This window comes from Chiloscyllium plagiosum, unplaced genomic scaffold (assembly GCF_037043375.1).
Source record: "Chiloscyllium plagiosum isolate Xiang-an unplaced genomic scaffold, Cpla_swu_hap1 HiC_scaffold_45, whole genome shotgun sequence".
In the NCBI taxonomy this organism is placed as follows: Eukaryota; Metazoa; Chordata; class Chondrichthyes; order Orectolobiformes; family Hemiscylliidae; genus Chiloscyllium; species Chiloscyllium plagiosum.
The window spans coordinates 44,479,021-44,492,851 of record NW_028270183.1 but is presented as its reverse complement, the minus strand read 5'-3'; the positions used below and the strand labels follow the sequence as shown (position 1 = coordinate 44,492,851).

The 13,831-nt window shown below is 44.7% G+C and overlaps 4 non-coding genes across 4 annotated transcripts; all 4 read left to right on the top strand.

The window, feature by feature from the left end:
- Nucleotides 1–4,217: 4,217 nt before the first annotated feature.
- trnai-aau (transfer RNA isoleucine (anticodon AAU)) lies at nt 4,218–4,291 on the top strand. Its single transcript has one exon. It is a non-coding gene; the product is annotated as a tRNA-Ile (tRNA).
- Nucleotides 4,292–6,499: 2,208 nt separating this feature from the next.
- On the top strand, nt 6,500–6,573 carry trnai-aau (transfer RNA isoleucine (anticodon AAU)). The gene has a single exon. It is a non-coding gene; the product is annotated as a tRNA-Ile (tRNA).
- Nucleotides 6,574–8,782: 2,209 nt separating this feature from the next.
- Nucleotides 8,783–8,856, top strand: trnai-aau (transfer RNA isoleucine (anticodon AAU)). Its single transcript has one exon. It is a non-coding gene; the product is annotated as a tRNA-Ile (tRNA).
- Nucleotides 8,857–13,349: 4,493 nt separating this feature from the next.
- trnai-aau (transfer RNA isoleucine (anticodon AAU)) lies at nt 13,350–13,423 on the top strand. Its single transcript has one exon. It is a non-coding gene; the product is annotated as a tRNA-Ile (tRNA).
- Nucleotides 13,424–13,831: the final 408 nt, after the last annotated feature.

The window sequence follows — 13,831 nt, the reverse complement described above, 5'->3', positions numbered from 1 at the left end:
CCCATGATGACTGCTGGATGTTGTCTGCAGCAAATCAATCAGTCTCAATTGTTTTCACAAACAAATGCAAATCATGAAATATATGCAGTATTAATCAGACCTGGCACAGTCTCGGAGCAGAACCAGAGTTCAGGCTTCAATTCAAATCAAAGATTCGTTCATGTTATTTTCCTTGATCTCTGTTAATACTTGTCACGCGACTTCCAAAAGGAATTCATTCGCTTGCTCACCTCTCATGCATAGAAGCTGGAGTTATCATGACACCAGCAATATCATAGAGCCATTAATAAAATAAAATTACTGCGGATGCTGGAATCTGAAACCAAAAGAGAAAATGCTGGAAAGTCTCAGCACGTCTGGCACCATCTGCAAGGAGAGAAAAGAGCTGACGTTTCGAGTCGAACTGATCCTTTGTTAAAGATAAAAAAGGGGGAGAATTAGGGAGCTGTTTACACCAGGCTGAGAGATGGTGAGTCAGGGCTCCAGATGCAAAGGTGATAATGAGAGTGCATGGAGAGATCTAAGGGAGATTAGGAGCCGTGAATGACGCAGGCTGTAGCCAGTGCTATGTGACAAAATATGTGGGGGATGGGTGAAGCAGAGACAAAATGGAAAACAGGGGAGAAGGGTCGCAAAGTGGGAAGAGGAAAGGAAAAAGATATTGAGAGAGTGGGGAGCGAGAGAAAGAGAGACAATCAAGAAATAAGAGTTACAGAACAATGAAAAAAACACAAATAAAAAAGATAAATAAAATAATTGAAATAAAATTACCTGAAGTTGTTTGAATTCAACAACTTGAGACAATTTTACTTCATTGATTTTATTTATCTTTTTTATCATTTCACCTGCACTATCATAGAGCTCATTAGATATGGACAGCACTGAAAACACAGTCTTCGGTCGAACTCGTCCATTCCGAACAGATATCTTCAATTGATCCAGCCGCGATTGCATGCATTTGACCCATGTCTCTCTAAACCCTGCCTATTCAAATACACGTCCAGATTCCTTAAAAGTATTGGAATTTTACCATCCATCACCAGCTCGTCTGGCAACTTGTTCCAGAAACGCACCACCCTCTGCGCACAGCCATTGCCCATCACTGCCTTTCCAATTCTCGTACTCCCACACCTGATTTATACCCTCTAGTTCTGCACTGCCACACCTGAGCGAAAGAAACTTGTCTATTTACCCGATTCATGCCCCTCATGATTGAAAAGCCTGCATAAGCTCCGCTCCCAGCCTCTGACACGCCAGGCAATATAGTGAGTGTGTGTTCAGCCTGCAACCGTTTGCACCTTTTCCATTTTCAAATGGAGGATGTAGCATGCTGTCTGAAGCAATCATCTTAGCATCTGATCTGTCACTGACGACCGCTGCAGGAAGGCGTGATAACTTTCTAAATATGCTGTCAAACGAAGATTGAATTAGCAACATGAGTGATTGAGCAAAACGTGCAATTGGCGTCTGAGCTGTTGCTGACACCAAAGCAACTGCGTCGTTCGGGAGCAGAAAAACTCCCACTGTTAGATTTCAATTCAAATGCATTTGGCATAAGGTTCGCAGCAGTTTATCAGCAGCACATAACGCTGACTCCAAAAGTCTGTGAGTATCCAGAAGAACAGTGAGCGATCGTTGAAGGGACGTTTCGACAGACGATATTTTTCAACATGACAAGCTGCAGCTGAGCTGGTGGCATTGCGATTGAAATTGCACGCGTCCGGACATTGTGCTTCATTTTGAATATCAGAGCAAATGGTTAAGTCGAGTATGCGCGTTCGGAAAAGTAAATGCTTTTTTTTCGTTGAAAAGCTTTGCAACGAAAGGAAATACTTCAGACTATCGTGCGATCGACATGAAGCAGAAAATGAACAGCCGCCGTGGTTGTGAGCACCGGCAATATAGGCATTTACTTTCGCTGCCTGTGCTGTGTTGGTCGGTTAGCTCAGCTGGTTAGAGCGTGCTGCTAATAACGCACAGGTCGTGGGTTCAATCCGCGCACTGACCACGAGAGGCGCTTCCGTCGTTAGCAGGGCTGTGTCAGTGCTCGCCGTGGCTTTTACTTTCACCGTCTGCAAGAACTTGTCACATGGTCGGTTGAGATGTGTGCTCATTCGAAAGGCGACCATCGCTGTCATGGAACATCAACCCGCTGGTCCCATGCCGGATCTCAGCTGCGTTGCTATTTTTCCAAACAACGTGCTCCACCAAACCACGAAACAGGAAGCCTCACCTGCGCAATAAAACATTTGACAGGGCTAGACGCACGACTTGATCGCCGTACCCATGATGACTGCTGGATGTTGTCTGCAGCAAATCAATCAGTCTCAATTGTTTTCACAAACAAATGCAAATCATGAAATATATGCAGTATTAATCAGACCTGGCACAGTCTCGGAGCAGAACCAGAGTTCAGGCTTCAATTGAAATCAAAGATTCGTTCATGTTATTTTCCTTGATCTCTGTTAATACTTGTCACGCGACTTCCAAAAGGAATTCATTCGCTTGCTCACCTCTCATGCATAGAAGCTGGAGTTATCATGACACCAGCAATATCATAGAGCCATTAATAAAATAAAATTACTGCGGATGCTGGAATCTGAAACCAAAAGAGAAAATGCTGGAAAGTCTCAGCACGTCTGGCACCATCTGCTAGGAGAGAAAAGAGCTGACGTTTCGAGTCGAACTGATCCTTTGTTAAAGATAAAAAAGGGGGAGAATTAGGGAGCTGTTTACACCAGGCTGAGAGATGGTGAGTCAGGGCTCCAGATGCAAAGGTGATAATGAGAGTGCATGGAGAGATCTAAGGGAGATTAGGAGCCGTGAATGACGCAGGCTGTAGCCAGTGCTATGTGACAAAATATGTGGGGGATGGGTGAAGCAGAGACAAAATGGAAAACAGGGGAGAAGGGTAGCAAAGTGGGAAGAGGAAAGGAAAAAGATATTGAGAGAGTGGGGAGCGAGAGAAAGAGAGACAATCAAGAAATAAGAGTTACAGAACAATGAAAAAAACACAAATAAAAAAGATAAATAAAATAATTGAAATAAAATTACCTGAAGTTGTTTGAATTCAACAACTTGAGACAATTTTACTTCATTGATTTTATTTATCTTTTTTATCATTTCACCTGCACTATCATAGAGCTCATTAGATATGGACAGCACTGAAAACACAGTCTTCGGTCGAACTCGTCCATTCCGAACAGATATCTTCAATTGATCCAGCCGCGATTGCATGCATTTGACGCATGTCTCTCTCAACGCTGCCTATTCAAATACACGTCCAGATTCCTTAAAAGTATTGGAATTTTACCATCCATCACCAGCTCGTCTGGCAACTTGTTCCAGAAACGCACCACCCTCTGCGCACAGCCATTGCCCATCACTGCCTTTCCAATTCTCGTACTCCCACACCTGATTTATACCCTCTAGTTCTGCACTGCCACACCTGAGCGAAAGAAACTTGTCTATTTACCCGATTCATGCCCCTCATGATTGAAAAGCCTCCATAAGCTCCGCTCCCAGCCTCTGACACGCCAGGCAATATCGTGAGTGTGTGTTCAGCCTGCAACCGTTTGCACCTTTTCCATTTTCAAATGGAGGATGTAGCATGCTGTCTGAAGCAATCATCTTAGCATCTGATCTGTCACTGACGACCGCTGCAGGAAGGCGTGATAACTTTCTAAATATGCTGTCAAACGAAGATTGAATTAGCAACATGAGTGATTGAGCAAAACGTGCAATTGGCGTCTGAGCTGTTGCTGACACCAAAGCAACTGCGTCGTTCGGGAGCAGAAAAAATCCCACTGTTAGATTTCAATTCAAATGCATTTGGCATAAGGTTCGCAGCAGTTTATCAGCAGCACATAACGCTGACTCCAAAAGTCTGTGAGTATCCAGAAGAACAGTGAGCGATCGTTGAAGGGACGTTTCGACAGACGATATTTTTCAACATGACAAGCTGCAGCTGAGCTGGTGGCATTGCGATTGAAATTGCACGCGTCCGGAAATTGTGCTTCATTTTGAATATCAGAGCAAATGGTTAAGTCGAGTATGCGCGTTCGGAAAAGTAAATGCTTTTTTTTCGTTGAAAAGCTTTGCAACGAAAGGAAATACTTCAGACTATCGTGCGATCGACATGAAGCAGAAAATGAACAGCCGCCGTGGTTGTGAGCACCGGCAATATAGGCATTTACTTTCGCTGCCTGTGCTGTGTTGGTCGGTTAGCTCAGCTGGTTAGAGCGTGGTGCTAATAACGCCAAGGTCGTGGGTTCAATCCCCGCACTGACCACGAGAGGCGCTTCCGTCGTTAGCAGGGCTGTGTCAGTGTTCGCCGTGGCTTTTACTTTCACCGTCTGCAAGAACTTGTCACATGGTCGGTTGAGATGTGTGCTCATTCGAAAGGCGACCATCGCTGTCATGGAACATCAACCCGCTGGTCCCATGCCGGATCTCAGCTGCGTTGCTATTTTTCCAAACAACGTGCTCCACCAAACCACGAAACAGGAAGCCTCACCTGCGCAATAAAACATTTGACAGGGCTAGACGCACGACTTGATCGCCGTACCCATGATGACTGCTGGATGTTGTCTGCAGCAAATCAATCAGTCTCAATTGTTTTCACAAACAAATGCAAATCATGAAATATATGCAGTATTAAGCAGACCTGGCACAGTCTCGGAGCAGAACCAGAGTTCAGGCTTCAATTCAAATCAAAGATTCGTTCATGTTATTTTCCTTGATCTCTGTTAATACTTGTCACGCGACTTCCAAAAGGAATTCATTCGCTTGCTCACCTCTCATGCATAGAAGCTGGAGTTATCATGACACCAGCAATATCATAGAGCCATTAATAAAATAAAATTACTGCGGATGCTGGAATCTGAAACCAAAAGAGAAAATGCTGGAAAGTCTCAGGACGTCTGGCACCATCTGCAAGGAGAGAAAAGAGCTGACGTTTCGAGTCGAACTGATCCTTTGTTAAAGATAAAAAAGGGGGAGAATTAGGGAGCTGTTTACACCAGGCTGAGAGATGGTGAGTCAGGGCTCCAGATGCAAAGGTGATAAGGAGAGTGCATGGAGAGATCTAAGGGAGATTAGGAGCCGTGAATGACGCAGGCTGTAGCCAGTGCTATGTGACAAAATATGTGGGGGATGGGTGAAGCAGAGACAAAATGGAAAACAGGGGAGAAGGGTAGCAAAGTGGGAAGAGGAAAGGAAAAAGATATTGAGAGAGTGGGGAGCGAGAGAAAGAGAGACAATCAAGAAATAAGAGTTACAGAACAATGAAAAAAACACAAATAAAAAAGATAAATAAAATAATTGAAATAAAATTACCTGAAGTTGTTTGAATTCAACAACTTGAGACAATTTTACTTCATTGATTTTATTTATCTTTTTTATCATTTCACCTGCACTATCATAGAGCTCATTAGATATGGACAGCACTGAAAACACAGTCTTCGGTCGAACTCGTCCATTCCGAACAGATATCTTCAATTGATCCAGCCGCGATTGCATGCATTTGACGCATGTCTCTCTAAACCCTGCCTATTCAAATACACGTCCAGATTCCTTAAAAGTATTGGAATTTTACCATCCATCACCAGCTCGTCTGGCAACTTGATCCAGAAACGCACCACCCTCTGCGCACAGCCATTGCCCATCACTGCCTTTCCAATTCTCGTACTCCCACACCTGATTTATACCCTCGAGTTCTGCACTGCCACACCTGAGCGAAAGAAACTTGTCTATTTACCCGATTCATGCCCCTCATGATTGAAAAGCCTCCATAAGCTCCGCTCCCAGCCTCTGACACGCCAGGCAATATCGTGAGTGTGTGTTCAGCCTGCAACCGTTTGCACCTTTTCCATTTTCAAATGGAGGATGTAGCATGCTGTCTGAAGCAATCATCTTAGCATCTGATCTGTCACTGACGACCGCTGCAGGAAGGCGTGATAACTTTCTAAATATGCTGTCAAACGAAGATTGAATTAGCAACATGAGTGATTGAGCAAAACGTGCAATTGGCGTCTGAGCTGTTGCTGACACCAAAGCAACTGCGTAGTTCGGGAGCAGAAAAAATCCCACTGTTAGATTTCAATTCAAATGCATTTGGCATAAGGTTCGCAGCAGTTTATCAGCAGCACATAACGCTGACTCCAAACGTCTGTGAGTATCCAGAAGAACAGTGAGCGATCGTTGAAGGGACGTTTCGACAGACGATATTTTTCAACATGACAAGCTGCAGCTGAGCTGGTGGCATTGCGATTGAAATTGCACGCGTCCGGAAATTGTGCTTCATTTTGAATATCAGAGCAAATGGTTAAGTCGAGTATGCGCGTTCGGAAAAGTAAATGCTTTTTTTCGTTGAAAAGCTTTGCAACGAAAGGAAATACTTCAGACTATCGTGCGATCGACATGAAGCAGAAAATGAACAGCCGCCGTGGTTGTGAGCACCGGCAATATAGGCATTTACTTTCGCTGCCTGTGTCGTGTTGGTCGGTTAGCTCGGCTGGTTAGAGCGTGGTGCTAATAACGCCAAGGTCGTGGGTTCAATCCCCGCACTGACCACGAGAGGCGCTTCCGTCGTTAGCAGGGCTGTGTCAGTGTTCGCCGTGGCTTTTACTTTCACCGTCTGCAAGAACTTGTCACATGGTCGGTTGAGATGTGTGCTCATTCGAAAGGCGACCATCGCTGTCATGGAACATCAACCCGCTGGTCCCATGCCGGATCTCAGCTGCGTTGCTATTTTTCCAAACAACGTGCTCCACCAAACCACGAAACAGGAAGCCTCACCTGCGCAATAAAACATTTGACAGGGCTAGACGCACGACTTGATCGCCGTACCCATGATGACTGCTGGATGTTGTCTGCAGCAAATCAATCAGTCTCAATTGTTTTCACAAACAAATGCAAATCATGAAATATATGCAGTATTAAGCAGACCTGGCACAGTCTCGGAGCAGAACCAGAGTTCAGGCTTCAATTCAAATCAAAGATTCGTTCATGTTATTTTCCTTGATCTCTGTTAATACTTGTCACGCGACTTCCAAAAGGAATTCATTCGCTTGCTCACCTCTCATGCATAGAAGCTGGAGTTATCATGACACCAGCAATATCATAGAGCCATTAATAAAATAAAATTACTGCGGATGCTGGAATCTGAAACCAAAAGAGAAAATGCTGGAAAGTCTCAGCACGTCTGGCACCATCTGCAAGGAGAGAAAAGAGCTGACGTTTCGAGTCGAACTGATCCTTTGTTAAAGATAAAAAAGGGGGAGAATTAGGGAGCTGTTTACACCAGGCTGAGAGATGGTGAGTCAGGGCTCCAGATGCAAAGGTGATAAGGAGAGTGCATGGAGAGATCTAAGGGAGATTAGGAGCCGTGAATGACGCAGGCTGTAGCCAGTGCTATGTGACAAAATATGTGGGGGATGGGTGAAGCAGAGACAAAATGGAAAACAGGGGAGAAGGGTAGCAAAGTGGGAAGAGGAAAGGAAAAAGATATTGAGAGAGTGGGGAGCGAGAGAAAGAGAGACAATCAAGAAATAAGAGTTACAGAACAATGAAAAAAACACAAATAAAAAAGATAAATAAAATAATTGAAAGAAAATTACCTGAAGTTGTTTGAATTCAACAACTTGAGACAATTTTACTTCATTGATTTTATTTATCTTTTTTATCATTTCACCTGCACTATCATAGAGCTCATTAGATATGGACAGCACTGAAAACACAGTCTTCGGTCGAACTCGTCCATTCCGAACAGATATCTTCAATTGATCCAGCCGCGATTGCATGCATTTGACCCATGTCTCTCTAAACCCTGCCTATTCAAATACACGTCCAGATTCCTTAAAAGTATTGGAATTTTACCATCCATCACCAGCTCGTCTGGCAACTTGATCCAGAAACGCACCACCCTCTGCGCACAGCCATTGCCCATCACTGCCTTTCCAATTCTCGTACTCCCACACCTGATTTATGCCCTCTAGTTCTGCACTGCCACACCTGAGCGAAAGAAACTTGTCTATTTACCCGATTCATGCCCCTCATGATTGAAAAGCCTCCATAAGCTCCGCTCCCAGCCTCTGACACGCCAGGCAATATAGTGAGTGTGTGTTCAGCCTGCAACCGTTTGCACCTTTTCCATTTTCAAATGGAGGATGTAGCATGCTGTCTGAAGCAATCATCTTAGCATCTGATCTGTCACTGACGACCGCTGCAGGAAGGCGTGATAACTTTCTAAATATGCTGTCAAACGAAGATTGAATTAGCAACATGAGTGATTGAGCAAAACGTGCAATTGGCGTCTGAGCTGTTGCTGACACCAAAGCAACTGCGTCGTTCGGGAGCAGAAAAAATCCCACTGTTAGATTTCAATTCAAATGCATTTGGCATAAGGTTCGCAGCAGTTTATCAGCAGCACATAACGCTGACTCCAAACGTCTGTGAGTATCCAGAAGAACAGTGAGCGATCGTTGAAGGGACGTTTCGACAGACGATATTTTTCAACATGTCAAGCTGCAGCTGAGCTGGTGGCATTGCGATTGAAATTGCACGCGTCCGGAAATTGTGCTTCATTTTGAATATCAGAGCAAATGGTTAAGTCGAGTATGCGCGTTCGGAAAAGTAAATGCTTTTTTTTCGTTGAAAAGCTTTGCAACGAAAGGAAATACTTCAGACTATCGTGCGATCGACATGAAGCAGAAAATGAACAGCCGCCGTGGTTGTGAGCACCGGCAATATAGGCATTTACTTTCGCTGCCTGTGCTGTGTTGGTCGGTTAGCTCAGCTGGTTAGAGCGTGGTGCTAATAACGCCAAGGTCGTGGGTTCAATCCCCGCACTGACCACGAGAGGCGCTTCCGTCGTTAGCAGGGCTGTGTCAGTGTTCGCCGTGGCTTTTACTTTCACCGTCTGCAAGAACTTGTCACATGGTCGGTTGAGATGTGTGCTCATTCGAAAGGCGACCATCGCTGTCATGGAACATCAACCCGCTGGTCCCATGCCGGATCTCAGCTGCGTTGCTATTTTTCCAAACAACGTGCTCCACCAAACCACGAAACAGGAAGCCTCACCTGCGCAATAAAACATTTGACAGGGCTAGACGCACGACTTGATCGCCGTACCCATGATGACTGCTGGATGTTGTCTGCAGCAAATCAATCAGTCTCAATTGTTTTCACAAACAAATGCAAATCATGAAATATATGCAGTATTAAGCAGACCTGGCACAGTCTCGGAGCAGAACCAGAGTTCAGGCTTCAATTCAAATCAAAGATTCGTTCATGTTATTTTCCTTGATCTCTGTTAATACTTGTCACGCGACTTCCAAAAGGAATTCATTCGCTTGCTCACCTCTCATGCATAGAAGCTGGAGTTATCATGACACCAGCAATATCATAGAGCCATTAATAAAATAAAATTACTGCGGATGCTGGAATCTGAAACCAAAAGAGAAAATGCTGGAAAGTCTCAGCACGTCTGGCACCATCTGCAAGGAGAGAAAAGAGCTGACGTTTCGAGTCGAACTGATCCTTTGTTAAAGATAAAAAAAGGGGGAGAATTAGGGAGCTGTTTACACCAGGCTGAGAGATGGTGAGTCAGGGCTCCAGATGCAAAGGTGATAAGGAGAATGCATGGAGAGATCTAAGGGAGATTAGGAGCCGTGAATGACGCAGGCTGTAGCCAGTGCTATGTGACAAAATATGTGGGGGATGGGTGAAGCAGAGACAAAATGGAAAACAGGGGAGAAGGGTAGCAAAGTGGGAAGAGGAAAGGAAAAAGATATTGAGAGAGTGGGGAGCGAGAGAAAGAGAGACAATCAAGAAATAAGAGTTACAGAACAATGAAAAAAACACAAATAAAAAAGATAAATAAAATAATTGAAATAAAATTACCTGAAGTTGTTTGAATTCAACAACTTGAGACAATTTTACTTCATTGATTTTATTTATCTTTTTTATCATTTCACCTGCACTATCATAGAGCTCATTAGATATGGACAGCACTGAAAACACAGTCTTCGGTCGAACTCGTCCATTCCGAACAGATATCTTCAATTGATCCAGCCGCGATTGCATGCATTTGACCCATGTCTCTCTAAACCCTGCCTATTCAAATACACGTCCAGATTCCTTAAAAGTATTGGAATTTTACCATCCATCACCAGCTCGTCTGGCAACTTGATCCAGAAACGCACCACCCTCTGCGCACAGCCATTGCCCATCACTGCTTTTCCAATTCTCGTACTCCCACACCTGATTTATACCCTCTAGTTCTGCACTGCCACACCTGAGCGAAAGAAACTTGTCTATTTACCCGATTCATGCCCCTCATGATTGAAAAGCCTCCATAAGCTCCGCTCCCAGCCTCTGACACGCCAGGCAATATAGTGAGTGTGTGTTCAGCCTGCAACCGTTTGCACCTTTTCCATTTTCAAATGGAGGATGTAGCATGCTGTCTGAAGCAATCATCTTAGCATCTGATCTGTCACTGACGACCGCTGCAGGAAGGCGTGATAACTTTCTAAATATGCTGTCAAACGAAGATTGAATTAGCAACATGAGTGATTGAGCAAAACGTGCAATTGGCGTCTGAGCTGTTGCTGACACCAAAGCAACTGCGTCGTTCGGGAGCAGACAAAATCCCACTGTTAGATTTCAATTCAAATGCATTTGGCATAAGGTTCGCAGCAGTTTATCAGCAGCACATAACGCTGACTCCAAAAGTCTGTGAGTATCCAGAAGAACAGTGAGCGATCGTTGAAGGGACGTTTCGACAGACGATATTTTTCAACATGACAAGCTGCAGCTGAGCTGGTGGCATTGCGATTGAAATTGCACGCGTCCGGAAATTGTGCTTCATTTTGAATATCAGAGCAAATGGTTAAGTCGAGTATGCGCGTTCGGAAAAGTAAATGCTTTTTTTTCGTTGAAAAGCTTTGCAACGAAAGGAAATACTTCAGACTATCGTGCGATCGACATGAAGCAGAAAATGAACAGCCGCCGTGGTTGTGAGCACCGGCAATATAGGCATTTACTTTCGCTGCCTGTGCTGTGTTGGTCGGTTAGCTCAGCTGGTTAGAGCGTGGTACTAATAACGCCCAGGTCGTGGGTTCAATCCCCGCACTGACCACGAGAGGCGCTTCCGCCGTTAGCAGGGCTGTGTCAGTGTTCGCCGTGGCTTTTACTTTCACCGTCTGCAAGAACTTGTCACATGGTCGGTTGAGATGTGTGCTCATTCGAAAGGCGACCATCGCTGTCATGGAACATCAACCCGCTGGTCCCATGCCGGATCTCAGCTGCGTTGCTATTTTTCCAAACAACGTGCTCCACCAAACCACGAAACAGGAAGCCTCACCTGCGCAATAAAACATTTGACAGGGCTAGACGCACGACTTGATCGCCGTACCCATGATGACTGCTGGATGTTGTCTGCAGCAAATCAATCAGTCTCAATTGTTTTCACAAACAAATGCAAATCATGAAATATATGCAGTATTAAGCAGACCTGGCACAGTCTCGGAGCAGAACCAGAGTTCAGGCTTCAATTCAAATCAAAGATTCGTTCATGTTATTTTCCTTGATCTCTGTTAATACTTGTCACGCGACTTCCAAAAGGAATTCATTCGCTTGCTCACCTCTCATGCATAGAAGCTGGAGTTATCATGACACCAGCAATATCATAGAGCCATTAATAAAATAAAATTACTGCGGATGCTGGAATCTGAAACCAAAAGAGAAAATGCTGGAAAGTCTCAGCACGTCTGGCACCATCTGCAAGGAGAGAAAAGAGCTGACGTTTCGAGTCGAACTGATCCTTTGTTAAAGATAAAAAAGGGGGAGAATTAGGGAGCTGTTTACACCAGGCTGAGAGATGGTGAGTCAGGGCTCCAGATGCAAAGGTGATAAGGAGAATGCATGGAGAGATCTAAGGGAGATTAGGAGCCGTGAATGACGCAGGCTGTAGCCAGTGCTATGTGACAAAATATGTGGGGGATGGGTGAAGCAGAGACAAAATGGAAAACAGGGGAGAAGGGTAGCAAAGTGGGAAGAGGAAAGGAAAAAGATATTGAGAGATTGGGGAGCGAGAGAAAGAGAGACAATCAAGAAATAAGAGTTACAGAACAATGAAAAAAACACAAATAAAAAAGATAAATAAAATAATTGAAATAAAATTACCTGAAGTTGTTTGAATTCAACAACTTGAGACAATTTTACTTCATTGATTTTATTTATCTTTTTTATCATTTCACCTGCACTATCATAGAGCTCATTAGATATGGACAGCACTGAAAACACAGTCTTCGGTCGAACTCGTCCATTCCGAACAGATATCTTCAATTGATCCAGCCGCGATTGCATGCATTTGACCCATGTCTCTCTAAACCCTGCCTATTCAAATACACGTCCAGATTCCTTAAAAGTATTGGAATTTTACCATCCATCACCAGCTCGCCTGGCAACTTGATCCAGAAACGCACCACCCTCTGCGCACAGCCATTGCCCATCACTGCCTTTCCAATTCTCGTACTCCCACACCTGATTTATGCCCTCTAGTTCTGCACTGCCACACCTGAGCGAAAGAAACTTGTCTATTTACCCGATTCATGCCCCTCATGATTGAAAAGCCTCCATAAGCTCCGCTCCCAGCCTCTGACACGCCAGGCAATATAGTGAGTGTGTGTTCAGCCTGCAACCGTTTGCACCTTTTCCATTTTCAAATGGAGGATGTAGCATGCTGTCTGAAGCAATCATCTTAGCATCTGATCTGTCACTGACGACCGCTGCAGGAAGGCGTGATAACTTTCTAAATATGCTGTCAAACGAAGATTGAATTAGCAACATGAGTGATTGAGCAAAACGTGCAATTGGCGTCTGAGCTGTTGCTGACACCAAAGCAACTGCGTCGTTCGGGAGCAGAAAAAATCCCACTGTTAGATTTCAATTCAAATGCATTTGGCATAAGGTTCGCAGCAGTTTATCAGCAGCACATAACGCTGACTCCAAACGTCTGTGAGTATCCAGAAGAACAGTGAGCGATCGTTGAAGGGACGTTTCGACAGACGATATTTTTCAACATGTCAAGCTGCAGCTGAGCTGGTGGCATTGCGATTGAAATTGCACGCGTCCGGAAATTGTGCTTCATTTTGAATATCAGAGCAAATGGTTAAGTCGAGTATGCGCGTTCGGAAAAGTAAATGCTTTTTTTTCGTTGAAAAGCTTTGCAACGAAAGGAAATACTTCAGACTATCGTGCGATCGACATGAAGCAGAAAATGAACAGCCGCCGTGGTTGTGAGCACCGGCAATATAGGCATTTACTTTCGCTGCCTGTGCTGTGTTGGTCGGTTAGCTCAGCTGGTTAGAGCGTGGTGCTAATAACGCCAAGGTCGTGGGTTCAATCCCCGCACTGACCACGAGAGGCGCTTCCGTCGTTAGCAGGGCTGTGTCAGTGTTCGCCGTGGCTTTTACTTTCACCGTCTGCAAGAACTTGTCACATGGTCGGTTGAGATGTGTGCTCATTCGAAAGGCGACCATCGCTGTCATGGAACATCAACCCGCTGGTCCCATGCCGGATCTCAGCTGCGTTGCTATTTTTCCAAACAACGTGCTCCACCAAACCACGAAACAGGAAGCCTCACCTGCGCAATAAAACATTTGACAGGGCTAGACGCACGACTTGATCGCCGTACCCATGATGACTGCTGGATGTTGTCTGCAGCAAATCAATCAGTCTCAATTGTTTTCACAAACAAATGCAAATCATGAAATATATGCAGTATTAAGCAGACCTGGCACAGTCTCGGAGCAGAACCAGAGTTCAG